The sequence below is a fragment of the Acinonyx jubatus genome, chromosome C2, assembly GCF_027475565.1.
Source record: "Acinonyx jubatus isolate Ajub_Pintada_27869175 chromosome C2, VMU_Ajub_asm_v1.0, whole genome shotgun sequence".
NCBI classification, from domain to species: domain Eukaryota; kingdom Metazoa; phylum Chordata; class Mammalia; order Carnivora; family Felidae; genus Acinonyx; species Acinonyx jubatus.
This window is the reverse complement of record NC_069384.1, coordinates 99,265,345-99,291,877: the sequence shown is the minus strand read 5'-3', so window position 1 is coordinate 99,291,877 and position 26,533 is coordinate 99,265,345. Positions and strand designations below refer to the sequence as shown.

Genomic DNA, 26,533 nt, shown 5'->3' with positions numbered 1-26,533 from the left:
TCACAGTTAGATTAAGGAAAAGTCAGATGCCTATTAGCTTGCTACAGCTACCGTAACAAAGTATCACAGATTCAGTGGCTTAAACAACAGGAATTCATCTCCGAATTCAAGAGGCTAGAAGTCTGACGTAAAGATATCCATGTGTTGTCAGTCAAGGCACTAAAGGAAGATTAGTCTCAGGCTTTTCTTCTAGGTTTAGTGCTCCTTGCCTGTGTAACTTCAGTCTTCAGATAGTGTTCTCCATGCATGCATGTCAGTTTCTGTGTCCAAATGGCCCCATTTTATAAGAACAACAGTCATATTGGACTAAAGTTTACCTGAATGACCTCATTTTAACTTGGTTATCTCTGTAATGATGTTATTGCAAAATGATGTCCTATTCTGAAATACTGAGAGAACTCAAACATACCTTTATCTAGGGGGGGATACAATTCAACCCTTCACTGTGGCTTTCTTGACACTTAACATGATATGCTATCACTTGCATATTTGCTTTTATGTCATTCTAGGTATTTCACAGAAAGGGTATGTGTCTGGAGTTGAAAAGTGGGCTTTATTTTAAGTTTGGCTACTTATCTACAGTAGCCAAGCTGTCTTGTGGTTTGGACTAAGGTAGGAATGGAGAGACAGATTGAGGAAGGCTGAGCATTAAGCATCCTCATGGCAAGCTTCTGGCTTGCCCTCCCTGACAACATTCTTCTGGGATGATAAGACGACTAAATAACATTGCCCTACTATTGTAGTTTGGAGGGGATCCCAGAGAGAGCCAGGAGCCAAAATAAGGTTTCAAATCAAATTCCCTAAAAGAAGGTATAATAATGGGGTTGTTTTTTTTATCATGTGATAGCCTCAGAATTAGTAAAATTTCATAGATTAGAATGATGGTTTTCTCTTCAAAGCAAAGTGAAATAATAATAAAAGAAATTTATATGACAGATATTTTTGAGAGGCAGTGAACAGGAGTTGCTTTCAAGAGACCCAGGTAAATCCACTGAGGGTAGTGAAGTGGACTGCTCAGGGCTGCTTGCTGCTGGCTAACTGGAAGATGCTAACTGTCCCAGATTTTGAATCCAAATGTTGTGAATCCAATGTCTCTACAATACCCAATGGTACTCCCTTCCATCATCACTCATCTCCTACTTAGAGTATTGAGACCACTTGTTTATTGTCCTTTCTTCCAAATGTATTCCTCCTAAGAATGATATGCAGGGAAGCCAGAATGAGCTGGTCAAAACACAGGCATGAGCATCTCTCAACTTAATAATTATTTTTCACTAACTAGCCATAGACTTACCCATTTAGTGACCTTGTTCATATAGCTCTTCTTTCTAAAATATTCTACTTCTTTTTCTGTTAACATACATCTACGTGATACTAAAAATTCAACTCAAAAGACAGTTCCTTTGTCTTAATTTTGTAGAAAAATTTAAAAGTTCACTTTTCAAATGTTTCCAGAAAACCACTTAATTGTTAACAATATTTTGGCTAAGGTTGACAGGAACCTGCAATAGAGAGACATGTGGGCTTGCATGGTGTCTAGTAATCATTTGGGATCTGACTCAAATCTACTCCACAGTTGGAGCTTAGAGATGCACAGACATACCTAATTTACTGGAAGAGAACAAGGAGCACAAGACAGAGACTCTGTTTTGTTTTTTCCATGGTGTATATTACACACTGCTATAAGTAAAAGAAGGTCAGTTTTGTTTTCAGGGTAGCACAAAATGGCTTTAAGTGACCTTATCCCCCATCAGAATGTCTGGTGTTTACAATATCCTGTATTGGAATTGCTTTGGTAAAACTTTGTCTCCAGAAAATCCTGTTGAAAAATACAAGTTATCTGAAAAATTCTGCATCTCCAGTTTCTCTTGTATCTATGCCCTCCCTTACATCCTTCTTGCCACTATTGGCGATAAAATTTATTCTATCCTAGTGATGGTCTCCAGTCTTCATTAACTTGATTAAATGACAACAGTACCATCAGAGTTCTTATTTTAAAAACTCTAAGGAATATTTAAGTCTGATGCTCAAGAGAGCACATATCTCTCAATTGTCTCCTGAATAAAACCCAAACCTGTTTTCAATTTACAGCCCTATGGCCTACATTGGAACCATACCACATAGTTACTCTTTTGAGACCTGCTCTGTAGTTCTCAAAGGGCACCACAGAATCATCTAGGAGGCATGCTTATTAGTCAGATCACTAGTCCCCACTGTTGGAGTTTCTCACTCAGGAGGTCTGGAGAGGACCCAAGAATTTGCATTCCTAACAATTTACTATATGCTGTTGAAGTTTACAATCCTGGGAGCACAATTTGAGAATAGTTTCTTTAAACACTTATGTCTCCATGTTTTGTTCTTGCTGTTTCCATTACTTGGCCTTGCTTTTCTTTCCATTCACTTTTTACTTTTTAAAAAAATATATGTTTATTTATTTTTGAGGGAGAGAGAGAGACAGAGTGTGAGCAGGGGAGGAGCAGAGAGAGAGGGAGACACAGAATCCGAATCAGGCTCCAGGCTCTGAGCTGTCAGCACAGAGCCTGACTCAGGGCTTGAACTCATGAACTGCGACATCATGACCTGAGTCAAAATTGGATGCTCAACCGACTGAGCCACCCAGGCACCCCACATTTTTTAAATGTCAAATGGCACTTTCCTTAAAAAAAAGTAATTCCAATAGTTTTTCTCCTTTGTTTCCATAACAAATTTTTTTCTAAAACACTTTGATACATACCTTGATCATAATAACCATTAGCTCATATTCCAATTATTTGTTTTTATATAATTGTTGCATCTTGCTAGATTTGAAATTCTCTTTTAATTCTCTTTTAGGCAATGAAATCCCTACAGTGTAGCCTGAATATAGCACAAAGCAGTTATACTCTATAGATTCATTAAATGTATGAATAAATAATTGAATGAGTGTAAATTATGAGAGAAAGAGAGATCATATTGATTCTGTAGCATTGATTACAATGGGTTAATTTATTATAACTATTTACTACAGACTATAACAATTGAAGGGAAAAAATCATCTGATTTTGGAACAAGATAGAAGAATAATTCTGAAAGAAAAGAGGTTGGTTAAGTAAAGATAGCCTGAGTATAATCCCTGAGTTTTGGAAGTCCTAAGATAGTGGTAGGATTTGAGCCCGTCAGGGCAATTAAAAAGAGGGTAAGGGGACAAGTAAAGATATACCTTGTACTACTTCTAAATAATGTCTATCTGCGGTGACACAGGCAGCCAGTGTGCAAATATTGTTAAAAGCTAGTAAGACTCTTCTCAGATCTGAGTTCCCAGATCTTCTTATTCTGAGTTGAACTGCCCCTACTATACTTTATCATTAAGCATTCGACTCTCACCATCTACACCCATTGCTCCAGATTCAATGTAAGTCTTCAAATAGATCATAGCTTGAATGACCTAGATGTGAAAGTGAAAGAGATCCCCACTACTTTCTAGGCTTACCATGCATAGTGGATAAGCAAATTTGCAGAACTTGAATACTGATTATTTAGGGGAAATTACTCTAGAAAAGAAAAATAGATAATTTCATTTTAAAGTTAAACTTGGAATAATTGGTTGCTTATGCTTTGTAGTTAGAATGTTTATCAATAAATCATTGAGAAATGTTATCTTGGCAACATATCATTTTGTTGCATCAAATGATGTGGTACAAAAACAGTCATTGTGTTTTTCTCAGTCAGTGTTGTCAGTTACTCTAATGTTTCTCTTCATTCATCTCTAATGTTTTTCTTGGGCTGATAATATGACAAAATCAAGGAGAATATATTCTACTTCCAGCAGCATTTTCTGCTCTGACTACTGGACTTAAACAATCTTGTAAAAAATTTTAAATAAAATTGTGGATTTCTTTTGCATGTATTGATTTCACCATGAATCAGCTCAGAAATAGCTAGTCACTTAAAATTTCCTAGGAGATCGCAGCCAAAATTTAGGTCATTTTCTGAGTTTAAATTTTAAAAATAGAAAAAGCTAAAAAAGATCAGAATCAGAACAAAAGTCTTCCCCCAAACACCAGTTTATATAAAGGGTTTTCTCTTTTTTTAAAAAAGAACTCTTTCTTGACTATATCTGGATAAAACATAAAAACCTTTTTTCCTCACTTCCAATGCAAAGTTAATGTCTTCAAACATAAGTTGTTTATTCTAAGAGAGAAAAATATCTAAGAGAGAGAGAAAAAAATACATGTATGTATAAAACTGTGGTGTTGTGTATGTGTGCATGCATGTGTGTGTATTAAGGGAAAGCAATGATAATTCAAAAACTCCTTTAGAAGTAACAAATCAGGGGTGCCTGAGTGTCTCGGTTGTGTACCCTACTTTGGCTCAGGGCATGATCTTGTGGTTTGTGGGTTCAAGCCCTACGTTGGGCTCTGTGCTGACAGCTCAGAGCCTGGAGTCTGCTTCCCATTCTGTGTCTCCCTCTCTCTCTGCCACCCCCCCCACCCCGGCTCATGCTCTGTCTGTCTCCCAAAACTGAATAAACGCTAAAAAAATTTTTTTTGAAGTCACAAATCAAAGTGGATTCAGAAAAATAGTGAGTTTGAAATCTGTCTTCTACATTTATTTCTTGTGTGCATTTGAGAGACTTTAAATTTTCTGCACATCCATTTCTTCAGATGTAAGATGGGAATATTGTCTACTTTGCATTGTGTCATTTGTGGAAATAACGAGATAATGTAAGTAATGCATCTAATAAAATAATTGAGAGTTGTAAACTTAATAATAATAATAATACTTATTATTATAACACACCTGTTCTTTGCAACTCCTCTAGTATTTCTGCTAAGCCCAGGACCAAAAAGATTAATTGGAGTTCTCTTTTTTTTTTTTACTGTTTATTTATTTATTTTGCAAGAGAGAGAGAGAAAGCACATAAGTAGGTGAGGGGCAGAGAGAGAGGGAGAGAGAATCCCAAATAGCCTCCGCACAGTCAGTGCAAAGTCCAATGTAGGGCTCAACCTCACAAGCCGTGAAATCATGACCTGAGCCAAAATCAAGAGTAGAGTCGGATGCTTAACCAACTGAGCCACCCAGACGCCCCTACTTGGAGTTGTTACTCAAGCTCTGTACTAGCATCAGGGACTTGAGAGAACTGCAAGAAAAAATATAAGCTGCATGAAATATCAGCTATTTTAAAAGTACCAATGGTCTATATCCAAGTTCAAGGATTCCCCTTGTTTGGTAAACTTCTACAGATTGAGATAACTGGCTGGAAATAATGCCTTATCAGTAATCAGAAACCAGAACCATCAGTCAGGTGTATCTATTTTAGGGCACATCCAAAAAGACCACAATTTGACCAAAAAGACCTCTATTTTGACAGACCAACAAATAAGGTAAGTATATCTGAGACCTACAAACACACAAACTCATCATGTGTTTTACTATGTTCCAGCAATTACCCCTTCCTAGCCTAACTCTTTTGGATTCACACTGATATCATACTTTTGTTTGTCTGGGAAACTTTTTATCTCTCCTTCTATTTTGAATGACAGCCTTACTGGATAAAGAATTCTTGGCTGCATATTCTTCTGATTCAGCACACGGAATATATCCTGACACTCCTTTCTGGCCTGCCAAGTTTCTGTGGATAGGTCTGCTGCAAATCTGATATGTCTTCCCTTGTAGGTTAGGGACTTTTTTTCCCTTGCTGCTTTCATGAGTCTCTCTTTGCCTGAGTCGTTTGTGAATTTGACTATGATATGCCTTGTTGATGGTTGGTTTTTGTTGAATCTAATGGGGGTCTTCTGTGCTTCCCGGATTTTGATGTCTGTGTCTTTCCCCAGGTTGAGAAAGTTTTCCGCTATGACTTGCTCACATAACCCTTCTACCCCAATTTCTCTGTCTTCTTCTTCTGGGACCCCTATGATTCTGATGTTGCTCCTTTTTAATGAGTCACTAATTTCTCTAATTCTTAAATCGTGCTCTTTTGCCTTCATCTCTCTCTTTTTTTCTGCTTCATTATTCTCTATAAGTTTGTCCTCTATATGGCTTATTCTCTATTCTGCCTCATCCATCCTTGCTGCTGCTGCATCCATCTGTGATTGCAGCTCCATTATAGTATTTTTAATTCCATTTTATTTTTTACTTCTTTTATCTCTGCAGAAGGGGATTCTAATCTATTTTCAACTCCATCTAGTATTCTTATTATCGTGACTCTAAATTCTGGTTCAGACATCTTACTTATATCTGTGTTGGTTAAATCCCTGGCTGTCGTTGTTTTTGTGCTGTTTCTTTTGGGGTGAATTCCTTCGTTTTGTCATTTTGAAGGTAGAAAAGGAGTTAGTGAGGTAGAAAAATTAAAATTAAAAAATTAAAATTAAAAAAATATTAAAATTAAAAAGTTAAACGCACACACACACACAAAAATGGAATAAATGATGCTGGATCCTAGGTGTGTTTTGGTCTGCGTGTTGAAAGTGGTTTGACAGATTAGAGAAAAAAAAGGGGGTGGAGGAGAAAAAGAAAAAAAAAGGAAATTGTTTGAGAATTTGAAAAAATGAATAAACTGAAGTAGATTAAAATGAGATAATGGGAATAAAATAAAATTTGAAAAATTTACATAAAAGCAAAAATACAGTAAGAAAATTAAAGAAAAATATTTTAATAGAAATGTAAAGTAAAAATGAAGTTTTTCTCTTTCTGCATTCAAGAAAAATTATAGAAATGAAAAAGAGAGAAAAGGGAAAAAAAATTAAATCATTTGAAAATTTGAAAAGATCAATACACTGAAGTAGACTAAATAAAATGATGGAAGTAAAATAGAATTTGAAAAAATTTACACAAAAGTAAAAAATATAGTAATAAAAAATAAAGAAAAATATGTTTAATAAAAATTGAAAATAAAAATGAATTTTTTCTCTTTCTGTATTCAAGAAAAGAAGTGTAAAAGAGAAAAAAAAAAAGAAAGAAAATTGAATAGATGGACCTGCAATCAGATTGAAGTAGGACTGAAATTACTTCGTTTTCCCCTAGAAGTCAGCATATGTAGTGGTTTATAGTCCATATACTAAGCAGGCGGTGAGATTTGTGTTCCTGAAGAGCGAAGTTGGCCCAGTTGGGCGGGGCTCAGTTTAATGGCTCAGCTCTCCACTGGATGGTGCTGCTAGACTACTGGGTGGTGTTGAGGCACTTGTAGGTGTGTATGCACATGTGCAAGAGTGGTGAAAATGGCACCACCCAGCTACCCAGTCTCTAGTTTTGGAACTCTGTTCTCCCGGATCAGCAATTGCGCACACGTCCTCTGTCTTCAGCTCTCGTCCACTCACCGCTTTTTCACTCTCCGTGACCAGGCCCGACGCAGTACCTCTCTCCCGGGTTTTGTCTCAGATGTGGCTGTTTTCCCTGGCACATTACTTCTGAAGGACTGTGGCTTTGCCCCATTCTGCCCCTCTGCGGGAGGGTCTCACTGAGCAGTGGCCGAATGAGCAATGGCCAAATGTCAGCTGCACCCCGGAACACTTGCTGGACCCTGCTACTGCTGGTGCCCCGAGACTGTGGCCAGGTGCCAGCCCACCCCAGAAAAAGTTCGTGAGACAGTGTAGCAGCAGCGTTTCAGGGATTATGGAAAATCACAACGCACATCTAGCACTAGGCTTCACCCTTAATGACCTTGTTCCAGCACCAGCGAATGTGGCCATTTTCTGGGGTCTGCTGGGACCAGGTGGCTTCAACAGTCTCTACCAAATGTCCTTCCAGCAGTGGAACCGCTTTTCCCCGTGTGGCCCAAGAACCTCCTGGACCCCACTCTGCTCCTGGGGATTCGCCCTTCCCACCAGAGCACTGCCAGGTATGGAGCTACGGAGTTGCAGCCTTTGTGCTCCCCTTATTTACAGTCTTAATGGAACTTAAACCCTCTCCTTTCTCCTTTCTCCCTTTTTAGTTTAGTCCCTGAGGCTGTTTCCAATTTTCCACTTTCTCTCCAGCTCCTTTTGGGAAGGGGAGCTTTTCCCATATTCTCTCACCCCCACCATCTCTGTCCTCTCTCCCCTTGCAAAAACACCTCCCTTCCTGCTCCTTCTTGCTCCCCAAGTTCACCTCTCCACACCATGTACCTGCTGAATTCTGTGGTTCAGGTTGTGCAGATTGTTGTGTTAATCCTCCAGTCAGTTTTCTAGGTGTGTAGGATGGTTTAGTGTTGGTCTGGCTGTATTTCATGGACATGAGACACAAAAACAACTTCCATGCTGTTCTGCCATCTTGGCTCCCAACCTGTGCCCAAGGGTTTTTATGTTGTTTCATATTTACCGTTTCATGGTTTTCTTTACTTTTTTCCTGTATTATTTCCTTATTACAATACAGCATCATTCTCATCCTCACTTATTGTCAAGAATAGCACATTTTTATAATATGCAGGTCCAACAATACAATTTTATAATTATTGTTTATATAATTGCTCTTTAAATCACATAAGGGAAGGTTGGAGAAGAAATATATAATTTTACTGTGTGTCATACCACCTATATAATTGCCTTTGGTTTTTCATGTGGACTTGAATTAGTCATTGGTGTCATTTCTTTTCAGCCTGAATAACTTGCGTGGCATATTTCTGAGTGCACATGTATGATAGCAAAAAATTCCTTCCATGTCTTCATCTAGAAATGTCTATTTCATCTTCATTTTGGAAAGATAGTTTTGCTGGATATAGTTTTCTTGGTTAACAGTTTTTTTTTCTTTTAGCACTTTGAAAATAGCATTCTAGTGTCTTTTACCTTCATTGTTTCTGATGATAAATCATGCGTTAATTCTCCTGAGGTGACCTTGTATATGTCAAGTCATGATTCTCTTGACATTTTCAGGATTTTGTCTTTTTGGCTTTCAAGACTTGTACTATGATGTGTCTGGGTATGTAGCTCTTTGCATAGATACATTTTGGAGTTTGTTGAGCTTCTTGGAAGTGTGGATTAATGTTATTAACTAAATTTGTGATGTTTTAGCCATTATTTCTTTTAGTGTATTTTCTGTCTCTTACCTTTTCTTCTCTCTTCCTAACAATGATAATAATCCCATTTTATGTTTATTAGTAACTTTAATTCTGTCCCACATTTCTCTGAGTCTGTTTGCTTGGCTTCATTTTTTACCTTTGTGTATTTCAGATTGCCTAAATTCTACTGATCTATTCCGAGTTTGCTGATTCCTCCTTCTGCCAGCTCCAACATACTCTTACTCATTCTGGTGATTTTTTTTTTTTCATTTCTGTTATTGTAATTTTCAGCTCTGGAATTTCTATTTGGTCCCTTTTTATAATTTCTATCTCTTTATTTATATGCTAATTTCATTCACACATAGTTTTCCTTCATCTTTTGTCCATGGTCATCTTTAGTTATTGGATCTTAATTAAGATTTAAGAGACTTTACTTAAAGTATTTGTCTATTAAGCCCAATATTGGCTTGCTTCATCAGGAGTTTCTGTCAATTTGTTTTTGAAAACTGGATAGTTGGGATATTATAATGTGGTAAATCAAGGAATCAGATTCTCTTCCTTCCCCAGGATATGCTGTCATTGATCTTTAAGACTGAAGTTGTCCATTTGTTTAGTGGCTTTTTCAAACTGGTTTTCAAAAGTTAAGTTCCTTGCCATAGAAGGTCTCTGTTCTGCTATCTCAGGGGTCACCAGTCACCTGTCACAGATGTCCTTAAATGCCTGGAACCAAAAGAAAAAGAAAAAAAGAATACTGCTTTCCCAGTATTTGTAGCTTGGCTTGGAACTGGGGGTAGTCCTTCACTGCTAAGCCAGGCTGCCTACAATCCTGCCTTAGTTTTTCTCACCTTCTTTTGTGGAGTATTTGTAGCTTGGCTTGGAACTGGGGGTAGTCCTTCACTGCTAAGCCAGGCTGCCTACAATCCTGCCTTAGTTTTTCTCACCTTCTTTTGTGGAGTACACAGATCTGCCAGAGACACATGCACAGGGATCTCTTAGGACATTTCTGAGCATGCATCCGGCCCTGGGCATGCACACTGGACTCTGTGCCTTATTGTATGTGTTGTTCCTTCTGAGCCCTTATTACTGCAAGAAGCTTCTTCCTTAGACTCCACATTCCTGGGCTTTTGGAACAGTGTGCTGCTTGCCTAATCTGCTGTCCCCTTCCTTAGGCAGGCATGAGCAGTGTGTATCTTTAAAATTTTCAACAGACATCACCACCAACATCCAAAAATCCATAGCAGTCCAAGATTGGGGATGGGGGGGGGGGTGATAAACCAAAGATCAGCCTTTTTTTTTTTTTTTTTTGCCTGTCCTTCAGGAAACCACCAGACAGATCAAAAGACACAACCACAGTGTTTTAAGAACAAGGCCCATATTAGTCTTCTATCACCAGCAAGCCACACCAGGAATGAAGGCCACCTTCACATCACCACCAAGGGAAGAGGGTGATGGTAAACTGCTGAGTGACAGTGGCACAGTACTTTCTTTCTGAAATTCAACTGTCCTTCTCTTCATTAGGCTGTCACTCGGTTGTTATGTGTTTTGAATTAGATTACAGAAATCCAAAAAATTGATTTTTTCAGTCTTTGACTGCTTATATTTTTTTCCTGTGGAAAGACTGATTCTTTGAACACCTTACTCAGTTATTTTCTCTGATGTCACTTTCCAAAATTAGGTTTTACTAATTTTTGCTGGCATTGAAAATGCAACTGATATGTTTGTATTGATCTTATGTCTAGCAACTTGCTAAAATCCACTGTGAATTTTAGTATTTTTCTGTGTATTTTCATATTAGTAATATCATCTGCAATTAGTTGCAACTTTATTTTTTCCTGTCTGATTCTTATACTTCTTATTTTATAACATTATGCTGTTAATGTAGGCAAATTCTATTCTGTTCAATTCTATTTTCTCTTTGGAATGGGAAGTGAATTACATACTCCTAAGAAGTGTGAGAGAGGACTGATAGGATCATAGTTTTAAGATAGTTAGAGCCCTGGAGAATGTGTTAAGTAGTCATTATAAAAAATTGCCAAAATGAATGAATAGGGAAATGTAATAGGGTTTCAGGGCAGAATTTAAGGTCTTATAGAAGATAAAGATCATGGATTTATTCTTCTACTGAAATGTACACTGATAAAATTTTTTCCAGCAATGCTCAGCTGCCCCAAATATAGACTAGGATAAAGTAGGATCAACATTAATTCAAAATATATTTCATGTATGTGGTTGAGGGAACAAAATGAAATATAAAATGTGTTCAATGAGGTAAGTGAAAAAATCTCAAATGTGCAAGTCAGGGTTTTTTACATAGGTTTACTCCCATGAACCATTACCCAGATCAACATAAGGAATATCTTGATAATCCAGAAATATCTGATGTGCTTTTACCCAGTTTACTCCCAACCCATCCGTGATCATTATTCTAGATTCTGTCACCATTAATTAGAATTGCCACTTTTTGAACTTCATATTACTGGAGTTATACATTATATATTATTTTGTATCTGGCTGTTTTGTTCATCAAAATATCTGTAAGATTCATCAATGTTGGTTTGTGTATTAGTGGTTTGTTTTTAGTGCTGTGGAATATTCCATTTTATGAGTAAATTACTATCTATTAATCAGTTACTAATTGGGTGGGTTTGCACTTGCTGAGTTTTCTGGGAAGCAGATACTGAGACAGACTTGGATGTGCAAAAATATATTGTGGGCTAACCCCTAAAAGAAATGGGAAGGAAGAGTCATTGGACTGTGATCTCAACCAGCCCATAAAGGAGGTTCAAAGCAAAGAGAGTCCAATAGAAGGACCCTGCATTGCCAAAAGACGGCTAGGTCCTTAGTAATTCGTTACCGGGGGGTGGGGGGAGTGGTGGAGGGGGGATTGCTCTCAAAAGTTTGTAACCTTGGCTGCTATTGCCTTGCTTACATATTGGCTGGATACTGCTCAAAGAAGACCTCGGATACCATAACTTCACTCAGTTAATTGCCAGGTCAACCCTGAGAAAAGTGTGACATCAGTCCAAAAGCTGAGACAGATTCTGAAGACCAGGAGGCAAGTCTTTGCTTGGAATTGAATCTAAGCAATTATGATTTCATCTCTATTTCAGCCAGAGTCCTCCCCTCCCTACTGTCAGTTTTTGACTTTATAAATCTGAAATGATCATTATTGTAAAAAACTTTTGATACTGATCAACGTGGTTTATAGGGTAGCTATATATTTATCTTAAAGAAATACTATCTATATCAACTATACTTTAATAATTTAAACAAGGGAAAAAAAGGAAATGAAAAGAAAGGAAAAAGAAAAGAGAAAAAAGAAGAGAAAAGAAGGAGAAGAAAGGGAAGGGTAGGGAAAGGGAAAGTGGAAGGGAAAGGGAACGGGAAAGAAAAGGAAAGAAGTACTGTTAACTTGCAAAGTGGTTGGGCCAAGTTTCCTTACCACAAAAAATGTACAAGTATCTGTTGCTCTACATTTTAATCAACCCTTAGTTTTGTCAGTCTTTGAATATGTTCCTTTGTACTAAAGTTTGCTCATCCATTCATTGATAGGTATTTGAAGTGAATCTGCTATAAATATCCATCTACAAGTCTGCTGGTTTGTATGTGTATGTTTACATTTTTAAGATACTGCAAACTGTGTTTTGATATTACTTGTACATTTTACATCCCTACTAGAAATATATGAAAGTTCCAGTTATTCCATATTTTTGTCAAAACTTGGTATGATTAATCTTTATAACTTCATCCATTCTGGTGGTGGTATCTTACTGTAATTTACACTTGGATTTTCTTAATAATTAGTGATGTTGAAAATCTTCTCATGTGCTTACCATTTATACTAATTCTTCACTGAAATGTTCATCAAAATGTAGACCATTTATAACTGGGATCTTAGTTTTCTTCATTATTAAATTGGAAAAGTTCTTTACATATTCTAGACACAAGTCTTTTTTCAGATAGATTTTATATGTATATATATTACAAGTGTTTTTTTCCCAGGTCTATGGCTTGCCTTTTGATTATCATAGCAGTGTAATATGAAGAATAATTTTGATAAAGTACAATTTACTGACTTTTTCTTTTATATTTTGTACATTGTTTGTTATATGTCTTTGTGAAACCCAAGGCACTAAGATTTTTGCTGATATATTTATCTTGTAATTTAAGCTCTTACATTTATATTCAGGATTAATTTTGATTTAATTTATGTATACTATGTGAGATTAGGAATAGAGGCTTTTTTTTTCCTTTTTAAAAGATATCACTATGCAATTTTTCTACCACTTCTTGTTTAGAAGATTATCCTTTCCTGGTTAAAGTGCTTGCAGGGTTTAAAAACAATCAGTAGGGGGATGCCTGGGTGGTTTAGTTGGTTAAGCGTCTGACTTCGGCTCAGGTCATGATGTCATACTCCGTGAGTTTCAGTCCCACGTCAGACTCTGTGCTAACAGCTCAGAGCCTGGAGCTTGCTTCCTATTCTGTGTTCTGTCTCCCTCTCTCTCTGTCCTCCCCCACTCATGCTTTGTCTCTCTCTGTCTTTGAAAAGTGAATAAACCTTAAAAGAAAATTTTTTAAACAATCAGTAGGCCATTACAGGTGTGGTGTAATTTCAGGACTCCTTTGTTTCTTTGCTCTATTTATCTGTATTTATACCATTATTGCAGTGTTTACATTATATCGCTTTATAATACATGTTAAAATCAGGGAGTATATGTCCTCAACATTTGCTTTTCTTTTCAGTCAGCCTTTTAATATCCATATCAATTTTAGAATTTTCTTCTCTATTCCCATAAAAAGAGGCCACTGGGGTTTTAGTAGGGATGATATTGAAGCAATATATCCATTCATTTAGGATATAGACAACTTAGAAGTGTTGAGTCTTTTCCCCATGAACAAGATGTATTTCTTTCTTTCTTTAGGTCTTCCATACTTTTTCTTACCGATGTTTTATGATTTTGGTGTATAGTTATATAATATCTTTTGCCAGATTGATCCCTAATTAATTAATATTTTTGATGCTATTATAAATGGTATTTTTAATAATAATACTCTAAAACTTCCATTTCCAATTGTTTACTGCTAGTGTATAGAAATATAATTGTTTTGTAATTGGTCTTATATCCTGCAACATTGCTAAATTCACTTATTAGTCCTAGTAGCTTTATTTGTAGATTCTTTCAGATTTTCTGCATTAATGACTAAGCCATCTATAAATAAGCAATTTCAGTTCATCCTTTCCAACATAGATGCCTTGTATTCATGTCTCTTGCCCCAGCTAGCTTGTTCAATAGAAGTGGCAGAATGGAAATCATTGCTTTGTTCATAATCTTAAGGGGAAAGTATTTAATCTTTCACCATGACATATGATGTTTTGTGCTTTCCTTTTATCATATTGAGAAAGCTTCCTTCTACTTTGAGTTTGTGGAGAGATTTTTATTACAAGTGAATTTTAATTTTCTCAAATGTTTTTCTCTGGACCTATTGATATTCTCATGTGGTTTTTTCTTGTTTTGTCTGATAACATGGAAAAATTCATTAATTAGTTTCCAAATGTTAGACTAGCTGGGATAAACCCCACTTGGTCATGCTGCATTATTCTCTTTATACATTTTACAACCGAGAAGTGAGATACCATGATATGTCAGGCCAAACATTGAAAGGTAAATGAGGTTATATTAAAATTTTATGGCTCGTGCCAAATTCAAAATTAATTATATGTAACTCAGGATATGAGTAAATTATCTTTAAAATGACATATTACATAAGTCACAAGATATATGAAAGTGTAAGTATTAACTCTTTCACAAATAAAATATAATGATAATAAGTAGCGCAAAAGCCAGTTTTGTACCCTGTTCTGTAGCACACAGATGAATATGTGTAGCACACAGAATAGAATATGAATATACTACATGTTCTGTAGACTCCATGTTATTGTATAGATACCTTTAGTTGGGAAGTGTTATTTGGTGGCCAGAAGCCATGATGACATAATTCTTTAAGTTATTCTACATCTAAATATTTATATGTAGCCTATTCCAAATAAACTAATTGAAAAAAAAGTAACAAATATGAAAAAAAGTTAAAATAAGAAATACTAAAAATGTCTTAGACAATAACTAAAGTAAAGAATAAAAGGCCTAATGATCACTGGACATCTTCTAGTGAAAGAGAGAGAGAACATTATCTCCCTTATCACTCTGTAATCAGTTTCAGTAATAAAACTTGAATGGTTTGTCTGTGAAAGTGTTTTTTCCCTCTCTCATGCTATTTGCCCTCAGTTACACATCTCTAAACATTTTATTAAATATCCTGCCTCTAATCATCCCCTTCACGCCTCTGAGCAGCCAAGCACCTATATTTTGAAAACGTAAACTTGACTCTTAGCACTTGATTAGTTTCTCCACTGAAGCCCGTGTGCGCGCAGTCCCCCCGCAGATCCGACGGTTATTATGTCATCTCAGACAGCCACTCCGCAGGGGCTCGAGGCCCTGCCAGTCCCAAGCCTCTGCCATTTACCTCTACTGATTTTACTGCCAAGTTCAGCTCTCTGAAAAGAGAATAACCAGCCATGAGCAACATGTTCTTTTTCTGCAGACTGACAGGGCTGTGCTTTAATCTCCTCTTGTGTCTCATAACAGAAGCTTTTATTACGGTTTTTGCTGACTGTCAGACTATTCTAAGCCACCGCTCACTATCCAGTGAGGGGGAGAAGACTTTAGAATTATTTACATTTAGTTGACAAGAAGGATGTTGAAAATGAAACGTACATATGGTAAGATGTTGGGGTATGCTTTAGAATTGGTATTCTGAATGGAGTTGTTTTTTTTTTTTTTCTTTAAAACATTCACACATATAGAAGTTTTTTTTGGGGGGGATTTAAGGAACACAATTATGGTATACCTCATGAAGTGGAAGGGGTGGATTTTAAATTACTAATTGTGGTTTTTTTTTTAATGTTACATAAAATAATTTCAATAAATCATCCTTCTGCTACTCTAGGCCTAACTCCAGCATCTCACCAGCTATCTTTCCTCTTCTTATTATTCAACAGCTGAGAAAACCATTCTCTTAACTGGGTAGAGTTGGATAGTGGAAAGAATACTGAAAATGGTTTAGTATGGTATATATTATAGTGTACAGTAATTGTTTATATGTTTTTCAACTTCACTGGACTTTCTTGGAAGACCAATCCATGACTGGCTTGGTCATGGATTTTCAAAAATCTTGAAAATTTTGAATACTTTTTCAAAAATCTGGTAATGTGTTCAGATACTTTACAGGAACTCAATAGATGGTTAATCCATCTAGTCTAAATATAGTATCAAACATCCCCTAAGCACTCACATGTTTGTTAACACTAAGATAGCCAGCTTTAGCACTAATTTTTTTTAATGTTTATTTTTCAGAGAGAGAGAGAGAGAGAAGGAGAGAGACAAACAGAGCATGAGTCAGGAAGAGGCAGAGAGAGGGGAGGACACAGAATCTAGAGCAGGCTCCAGGCTGCAAGCTGTCAGCACAGAGCCTTAAGCGGGGCTTGAACCCACAAACTGCCAGACCATGGCCTGAGCCGAAGTTGGAGGCTTACCTGACTGAGCCACCCAAGGCTCCCTTCTAACACTAATTTTGAGAACTTACTGCTTGACCTCCTGGACAATAGTTTCTTTGGTAAAATAGGAAGCTTTAACTAGATAAGAAGTTATACATTTTATATTTATCCTGCTTATTATTCATATTGTGAAAATAAAGGTTTTTTTTAAATTAAGACATCACATAAAATCCGAACTAAGGAAGGTCTCAGTTATGTTTTTCTGTGTATTAAACCACTCCAAATTTTAGTGAATTAGAACAATTTATTATGTCTGAAAATTCTGTGGTTGAATAGACAGTTATTCTCACAGGTAAGATACAGGCTGAGAGGCCAAGACTAGAGGTGAGTGTGGTTGCTCTGCAGGAGGCTACTGACTGGGTGTCTTTGTTTCTGTGTGTGGGCCTCTTCATTTGGCTGTTTGGGCTGCTTCATCTCATGATGGTGGGCTTCCAAAAAACACTGTAAGAGACCTGCCCCTAAGTGTAAGAATTTATCAGTTATCAATACTCTCTCTGCTTGTGGCACACTAAGAAATATCCCATTGGGCAAAGCTACTCACATAGCAAATTCTGGAGTTATGGAAGGTGATTTCACAATGGCATGAATAATAGAAAGTGTGATTAATTGGAAGCCACCAAAGTAGCAGTCTACAGGAAGTCTTTGGGAAAACTGGAATCTCTATTTAAACTTTATAGAAGTTGATCTATCTATACCTGTCTATCATCTATCTATCTATCTATCTATCATCTATCTATCCATCTATTTTAAAGTTTATTTTTTTTATTTTGAAAGAGGGTGGGGTAGAGAGAGAGAGAGAATCCAAAGCAGGCTCCACATGGTCAGCATGGACCACCACATGCAGCTCAATTGCACAAGCCGTGAGATCATGACATGAGCCAAAACCAAGAGTCTGATGCTTAACTGGCTGAGCCACCCAGGTGCCCTGAAGCTGATCCCTTTAAATAGACCCTGCATTCTCTAAAATCTCTTTGTCATTAGCCTGCCCACTTCAATGTTATATACAGTTACTCGTTTCTGTATGCTTATGAGTTGTCTAATTGACAACTCTACTAAACGATTGCAACAATTTTGATAAGGTCTGGAGTATGTGCTGTTAAAATTACTTTTTCAAAAATCTGACATGTAATGTGTTCAGATACTTTACAGGAACTCAATACTTATTTTTATAAAAGCATTTATAATACTAATATTAAATAATTATTGCCTTAAAAGAGCCCAATTGTCTTGATTCTTTGCCACTGAATTAGTTCTACATGACTTAAAACAACCTACCTTTTTCTGGCAATCATAATTTCCAGTGATTTACTTTTAAAAATCTGATGTATTAATTTATGTATGCTAATAAGGCAAAGTCCAAATGTGAAGCTTCATTGAAAATGTATTTTTCCAATTTGCAAGCATATTTATTATATTTAATTTACTCAGTCTTTATTTTTGGTATATAATATAGTGAACCATACATAGTCCCATACTATATGGGACACAGCAAAATTTATACAAATAAGATAGATACTAAAATAGGTATATAAGTTTATATAATTTCACTTACAAGTAAGCAAAACCATGAATCTAGTTTGCTTAAAAATATAATAATCTATTGTATCTCTTGACGAGAAGTCCGGGGTTATGGCTGTGATCCAAAGCTGGCTTAACTGATTAACTAGTGATGTCATCAGAGGTATAGACTCCATTTCTCAATTGTGCATTTTTATTGTTTTCCTTTGTCCTTAATTAAGCCTAGTGCTCTTTTAACTTGTTAATCAGATAGGCATTATATACAGCTTAACAATTTTCAGGTGGAAAAAGAGCAGGGTCCTCTTTTTCTTGTATCTCTTATTTTGGAGCAAAGAAAAATTTCCCAGAAGACAATCAAGTGTGCTTTGTTTCAATATGAGTGTCAAAAATGGTTTACATTGCTATTCCTAAGCCAAGTAGTAGCAAAAAGAAAGAGAAAAATCACCACAAATGACTTAGATTAATCATTCAGATGAAATGGGTCTTAGAGAATCAACTACAATGGCAATTACCATAAAGTAGCTATTTTTTTTACAGTTAACCATGTATAAATTTTAATTGTATGGGTACACTTTTGAATAGGAGATAACCTATTGTAATAGAAAAAAAGGAAATCAAAAAATCAGAACTATTCTATTCTAGTTACTCTGTTTCAACAACTTCAGAACCTTTTATTCAAAACCTTTAGTGAGATGTTTTCTTAATTCATGCGGTTTTTTTAACAGATCACAATACATATATTATATATATTGCCTGCCACACTCAGCAGGAATAGGGCAAATCTCAATAACCAAATATATTAAAATTTTGGTGGGTAACTAGGGGTAATAGTGAGTGGTGCCACTCCCATTTCTAGCCCTTGATCCCTGGATCTGGAAATCATGGCTATTAGAGAAATAGCTCCATATAATGGATGTTGGGTCAGAGGACATAAGCCTTCTGGAAAACCTTGTCTCAGCCCTACATGGCATTGCAACCTAGCTGGTGCTGTAACTGAGTCTTCATAAGGCCAGTTAGCCTACCAATCCAGCTGCTTCAGAATGGTGAGGAACATGGGGGAATTCCATGAGAACAGGTCCATTGGTGTACTTAATTTCCTATAAAGTGAATTCCTTATTCAGAGCAATATTATGTGGAATATTATAATGGTGGATAAGGTACCCTGTAAGTTTACAGATGGTAGTTTGATAAAAGCATTAACTGTGGGGAAAGCAATTCCATATCCAGAGTAACTGTCTATTCCAATGTAATCACCCTGCCACCAGGTAGTTGGCTAATCACCTCAGGAAATGGTACCATTTCAGGGGCCAAGTCAGAGTTGGTGAATATAAGTCCATGTTGCTAAGCACATGCATAACCTCCATCCCTGTCACGATGGCTATTTTTTCATGAACCAACTGAATGATAACAGGAGTGACTGGGAAAAGAGACTGGTATCCATAGTCAAAGTATGCTATTCAATTGATTATTAAAATCGTCCCCTGCTGAGGTCACCCTTGTGTGAACATTCACATGTAGCTCACACATCTTAACATTTATTTGCCCATTCAGAGAAGATGATTCACATACTTCTTTCCCTGATTTCTTTGTCATCAATTTTCATGTTCTTTCCAATTCCCTGACCATCCAGCTAAACCATCAATCAGCCACAGCCCATGAACTGATAGCATGTTTGGCCATTTCTCCTTCTAGGCATAGTGAATAATCAGGCATACTGCCTGAAATTCCATTCACTAGGAGGATTTCCCTTCACTACTGTCTTTTACAACTGTCCCAGAAAGGGGCTGTAGTGCTGTAGCTATCCATTTTCAGGTGGTGTTTGTATATCATGCAGAACCGTCTTTAATCCATACCTAAGTCTTCTCTCCCTCTGTCACCTGATCATAGGGAACTCCCCATGAGCTGTAAGCACAGGCTGAGAATGAGATAGAAGTGTAAAGGAGTGGGGACTATGGCCATCTGGGCCATTTTTTTCATGTCACTTACTTATGCCTTCAAAGCCTACTCAACCTGATTATGTATATATCATTTCATTTTGGTCATAGACTTTTACTGTGCATGCTCAACTTTATGGCCTTGTGTAGTCAGATAACACCCTGTTTATGATGAGTAGCTCAGGTTTCATAGTAGCTTGGTGTATAGTCAAGCATTCAGTCTATACTAAATCCTAGTAGAGGCCAAGAGCTGTTTCTCAAAGGAGTATTTATCTGAAGATGACGGTAAGGCCTTGCTCTACAATCCTAAAGGCTCATACTAAGATTCACCTATAGGGACCTCCCAAAGTTTCCAAGAAGCATCTCTATCTGTCACTGATACTTCAAACACCATTGGGTCATATGGCACAAGTGACAGAGCTGCATGCACAGCATCCTGAACCTGTTGCAGGGCTGTGTCTTCTCTGGGTTCCATTCAAAACTAACAGCTTTTGGGGCGCCTGGGTGGCTCAGCCGGTTAAGCGTCCGACTTCAGCTCAGGTCACGATCTCGCGGTCCATGAATTCGAGCCCCGCATCGGGCTCTGGGCTGATGGCTCAGAGCCTGGAGCCTGCTTCCGATTCTTTGTCTCCCTCTCTCTCTGCCCCTTCCCCGTTCATGCTCTGTCTCTCTCTATGTCAAAAATAAATAAGCGTTAAAAAAAAATTAAAAAAAAAAAAAAACTAGCAGCTTTTCAGTTGCTCAGTAGATGAGCTCGGTCACTCACCAAACTGAGTAACGTGTTGTCCCCCAAATCCAAACAGGCCCACTAGGTATAGTACTGCCTCTTTCTTGGTTGTGGATGGATTGGATGCAACAGATTTCCTTCACATTAAGAAACGATATCTCCAACATGTCCCACACCACTGGACCCGTAGCAATCTCACTGCAGTAGAAGGCCTTTGAATTCTAGTTGCATTTATATCTCACCCTCTGACATGCATATGTCTTACCAATGTTTAGAGTAGTTGCTACTTCTCTTTTACCAGGTCAAATCAACATAGAAAGACAATCAAAATACCACAAATTAAATTATGACACAGAGGTCAAACATTGATACATTCCTGAAGTAGTATAGTGAAGATAAATTTCTGGGCTTGCCAACTGCAAGCAAACTATTCTGGTGGACCTTATGGACAGGTATGGGGAAAAAGAGACATATCATTAACTACATACCCAGGCACCAAGGGATGTATTAATTTTCTCAATCAATGAAATCATATTTGGTATAACAGCTGCAATTGGAGTCACCACCTGGTTAAGCTTATGATAGTCTACTGTCATTCTCCAGGATCCATCTGTCTTCTGCACAGGCCAAATAGGTGAGGTGAATAGGAATGTGGTGGGAATCACCACCCCTGCAATTTTCAAGTACTTGATGGAGGCACTAATCCCTGTAATCCCATCAGGGAGATGGTGTTGCATTTGATTTATTATTTCCCTAGGTAGAGGTAGTTATAATGACTCCATTCAGCCTTTCCCATTATAATAGCCTTTACTCCACAGGTCAGGGAACCAGTATAGGAATTTTGCTAACTGTTAAATATGCCCATGCCAATTATGCATTCTAGAATTGAGGAAATAACCACAGAATGGGTTCAGAGACCCACTGAGTCTACTACGAGATAGACCTGAGCTAAACTCTATTGATCACATGACTTCCATAAGCTCCTACTCTGATTGGAGGTCTGCAGTGATATTAGATCTCCTGAAATCAGTGTCAGACCAGAGCCAGTATCCAAATTACCCCTAAAGGTCAAATTATTTTTTTTCCCTAATGTAGAATTACCCTGGTCCAAGGCCATAGGTCCCTTTGTAGAAGGCTGAGAGAAAGAGTGCTGTTATAAATGCTCTGTAGTATACTGGGGTCCTTCCTCAAGGGAAGTTTGTCTCCCCTCATACAAGGAGTCTAGATCTATAAACTGGTTCAAGTCTGAGAACTGATTGAGGGGCTCTGACTTTCTGTTTTCATGATTCAGGCTAGACTTTCGTTCATTTCACCTAAAGCTTTTCTGCTTCTACAGATCAAGGAAGAATTTAGTAGGCTTTCTATCTATTTCACTTCTATGAACAATGTGATTAACTAGCCTAAGCTGCAGGTCTGCACATGCCAGACTTTCTGGATTCCAGAGCCATGAGTTATAACTTTAAGATGCCTTAAATTGTAAAAGCCTCTCTTGATTTTAAAGTAGACAAAATACTAAATATAGCACTGATGAAACATTGTAAATGGTTTATCCTATTTTTCTTGGATTTCAGAGTATGAAAAATGTGGTATAAATTAGTTGTAATTTTAAGATTTATGATTAAAAATTAAACAGCTGTTAACTTAGTCATTAGTTATTGAGGTTGATATTGGTTATTAATTTAACATAAAATTTGTGGAATAGTAAATATTTTTCTTTCATATACTGACACAAACCAGATATATTCATACATCTCTCCTAGTTTGCTTATCAAGGGACATTTCATTGTTGACATAATATTATTAAGGTAATATGAGACATTTTACCCAAACAAATAAGTTCATAAATAATTAACTATTGGAAACTTATGGAACTTTTCATAAAATGTTAGCATACACTGTATTATGCATGTCATATAAAATGCTAAAAGACTGTATATGCTAGCAACATTTTTGCTAAAACTTCTTATTATATTCTGTAAAAGTATTTTTTCATGCTTTCCATCTAGAAACTAAAAATATATAAAAAGTTAAATTCTGGGGTTTCTAGCACTGTTTAAGTGCCATGGCTCTAGGAAAAAAATTTATAAGTGAGAAAATCTCATGTTAAAGTCATTCTACCTTGTCATTTAGAAATACATAATTCGAATTTTATGCTTTTATCATATTCTTACCTAGTTAGAGACATTGTTGTGCTAGATATTTCCTTATTTTATCCACTACTCGAGAGTAAGGATTTATTTAAATGGTATATTGAATGTGAGGTTAACATAAATTGCTTAATGACTGCGACGTGATGCTTGTATATAAGCAACTCATCTAATTAACAGAAAATCAGGATGTTACTTCAAATAGGTCATTTAAAATGGGATGTGATCTGGGAAAAATTCCTGTAATGTGTTATTAATATAAAATTATACAATTCTTTTGCATGAACTGTAGCTATAGTTAAGTTATATTGGATGTCTTTTATCTTTTATATACTTTAGAAAAGTTTTATTAGTTCTAAGAAAATAATCTTTAGTGTCTAGCACAACAGATTCTGAAGATAAAATATTCATAAAATAACTTTTTTCCCTTTTTATCCATCTCTTTACCTGCCCATCCACATTGCTATTGTTTATGGTAGCACATCTTTCACTTCGAAAGTATCTATCTAGTTACCATTTTTTTAATTTTTAAAAATTTTCTTTGGGTAAATACCCAGTAATGGAATTAATGGATTATAATGTAGTTCTGTTTTTAATTTTTTTGAGGAACCTCCACACTATTTTCTATAGTGACTGCACCAATTTGCATTCCTATCAACAGTGCACAAGGGTTCCTTTTTCTCCATATCCTCTTCAAACCTTGTTATTCTTGTGTTTTTGACTTTAGCCCTTCTGCCAGGTGTGAGGTGATATCTTATTATGATTTTGATGTGTATTGCCCTGATGATGAGTGACATTGAGGATCTTTTCATGTATCTGTTGGCCATTTGTATGTCTTCTTTTGAAAAATGTCTATTCAGATCTTCTGAACATTTTAATTGGATTATTTGGTGTTCTGTGGTGTATAAATTCTTTATATATTTTGGAGATATCATTTACAAATATCTTCTCTCGTTCAGTAAGTTGCCTTGTCATTTTGTTGGTGTTTTCCTTCATTGTGTAAAATAAAGTATCTTTTTAATCCATGAAAAGGAGTCACTGGAAGGAGCAGTGGTCCTGTGAGCAGTGACCTCAGGTCTGAGTATTGGAGAAGGACTTCCATTAAGACAGTGTGAAGAAGCTGGTGAGTCCTTAAACACATATGTACACGCTCACACACACACAATACAAAACTGAATAAACTTGCCAAAAGCATCCTTTCAGGTTTTGCAAATTGCTAAAGGCAGATAACAAATTGAAAGGAGTCTATTCTTTGAAAAGTATTAGAGATTTGGGAAGGAACAGTGCTCTGTGCCAACTTGTGTGAGGTTCCTCCCACCGAGACTGCAGTTGGTTGGATCACAAAGGTGGACTGAGGGACTGCAGGGACAAGGATAAGAGAGGAAAGAGAGCAGAACCTTCTAGAAGACGGAAAGTGATTTGTGGTGGGACAAAAATCCTTGTGGTGTTGTCAGGTCTAAGGGACAAACTTGGAAGAACATTAGAATGTGGAAAAAACAGTTTTGCTGCCCTAAGATAGCAGTCTCAGTTGGGGTAAACAGAACACTGACAAAAAACTTAGCAAGAAGATTCTAGAAATGAGAGCCGCAGAAGGGATGATAATATTTGAGCATAAGCTTTGCACAAACCATTGACCGCTAGTCTATGCAGCCACTAGTAAGCCAGGCTAAAAAGTAATAATAATATGAAAAAGAAGAAAAAGGAGGAGGAGGAGGAGGAGGAGGAGGAAGATGAGGAGGAGGAGAGGAAAAGAGGAAAAATAACCCTGAGCAGAGACATCACCAACTATACATCATGAAGAAGACACATTCTGAAGTTCCAGTCTAGGTAAAAAAATAAGAAATATAAAACAGAATACAGATATATTACGTGCATTATGCCATATAAAATTTCCAGTTTTCAATGGAATGAAGGTGATTCAAATGATAAGACATGCAAGGAAATAGAAAAATGTGACCCATACTGAAGAATAAATGCAGACAGTAGAAACTGATTCTGTAAAGACATGGATATTGGATTGAGTAGTCAAAGACCTCAAAGAAGTTATTATAATACACTTAAAGAATTAAAGCAAATCATAAGGATAACAACTCAACAAATAGTGAATTTCAACAGAGAAAAAAAAACTGCAAAGAAAACCAAATGGGAATTCTAGGGTTAAAAAGAACAAAAACAAAAGTGAAAAATTCAGAAACTGACTCAGCAGTAGACATGATATTGCAGAAGAAAAATCAGTGTACTTGTAGAATGATCAATAGAAATTAGTTCATAAAACAGAGACAACAGATTGAAGTAAAATCAACAAAGCTTCAGAGACTATGTAACAATCTGAAGCATTACATCACAGATGTAATGAGAGTCCATGAAGGACAGGAAACAGACAAAGGGACTGAAGAAAAGATTGGAATAAACCATGACTAAAAACTTCCTAAATTTGATTTTGAAATCACATCATTACAAATAATTTCTGTAAACTCTCTGACCCTTGAGGAAGTGGAAAATAACTCTTTATGCCTTAAGTGCCCACTACCTATAGCGACTTTCTTTCAAAGTGTGGAAAGGAAGGGGGAAAAAGAAACTTTATGGTGAAGAAACTTTGCAAACATTACCTAAAGCCAGGTCATCAAGGTTAATATCAACAGTAGTAAATCATATTGATAATCTATACCTTTAATATGATGTGATAAAAATGATAATTTATCTCTGTGATCTTTTTCCTCAAGATACGTTATTCCAGTCAAATCATGGGAAAAAACATCAGACAAATCTCAGTTGAAGGACATTTTGCAAAAGAGCTGATCAGTAACTTGAAAATGTCAGAGATCAAAAGTAAGAAAAGCCTAAGAAATTGTTAAACCAAGAGGCTCAAAGGAGACAGGACTACTAAATGTAGATATCTTGAATGGGACCTTGAGATAACCAGAGAACATTAAAGAAGCACTGAGGAAATTTAAATAAAATTTGGACCTTAGTTAATAGTAATGTGTCAATATTGGCTCATTATCTGTGACAAATGCACCATACCTCTATAAGATTCTAATAATAAGGAATACTGAGTGTGGACTGTAGGCAAAGAAAAATTGTTCCTCTATCCTTCAGGGTCTTCCAACTGGACTAATAATTAAATTTAAATGAGACAGATTAACAGAAGAAAAAAACCCAGTGCTTTATTTTGTGCACACAGAGGTTCAATAATGAAAATGAGACCTAGGGAAATGAGCAAGGTAGGGAGTTTTTAGACAATGAGACAATAAATTTTTGAGAAATGGACAGGAAAAAGAAAACAGGTGTTTGGGAGCTTTAATTAGTAGGAAATTTTAGGCATAATTTAAGCCGAGGTAGTAGATTTGAAAAAAAATAAGGTTTGTTTTCACAGCTTTCTTGGCTTTAAAGTTTCTACCTCTGGTGATAAGGATCTCTTTTTTACTTATTAGGACATGCGGTGTATTTTTCATATGAGAGTTTTCTATTTCCTGTTTTCACAGGGATAGAGGAAGCTTTGAGTGTTCTTGCATTGACGGTTTCTTAAGTAACTTTTATTTACAATAATATGTCAAGGTTGCACATTTTGGAGCGGCCTGCCCTTGACCTCTATAGGGCTATTTGAGAATTCTCTGTACTATCTTCCCCAATGTTTTTTTCAAG

At 36.5% G+C, this 26,533-nt stretch overlaps 1 long non-coding RNA gene across 1 annotated transcript; it reads left to right on the top strand.

The window, feature by feature from the left end:
• Positions 1-15,441: 15,441 nt before the first annotated feature.
• LOC128315062 (uncharacterized) lies at positions 15,442-25,798 on the top strand. The gene is made up of 3 exons (XR_008297430.1): positions 15,442-15,728; positions 23,921-24,011; positions 25,612-25,798. It is a non-coding gene; the product is annotated as an uncharacterized LOC128315062 (long non-coding RNA).
• The last annotated feature ends 735 nt before the right edge of the window (positions 25,799-26,533 follow it).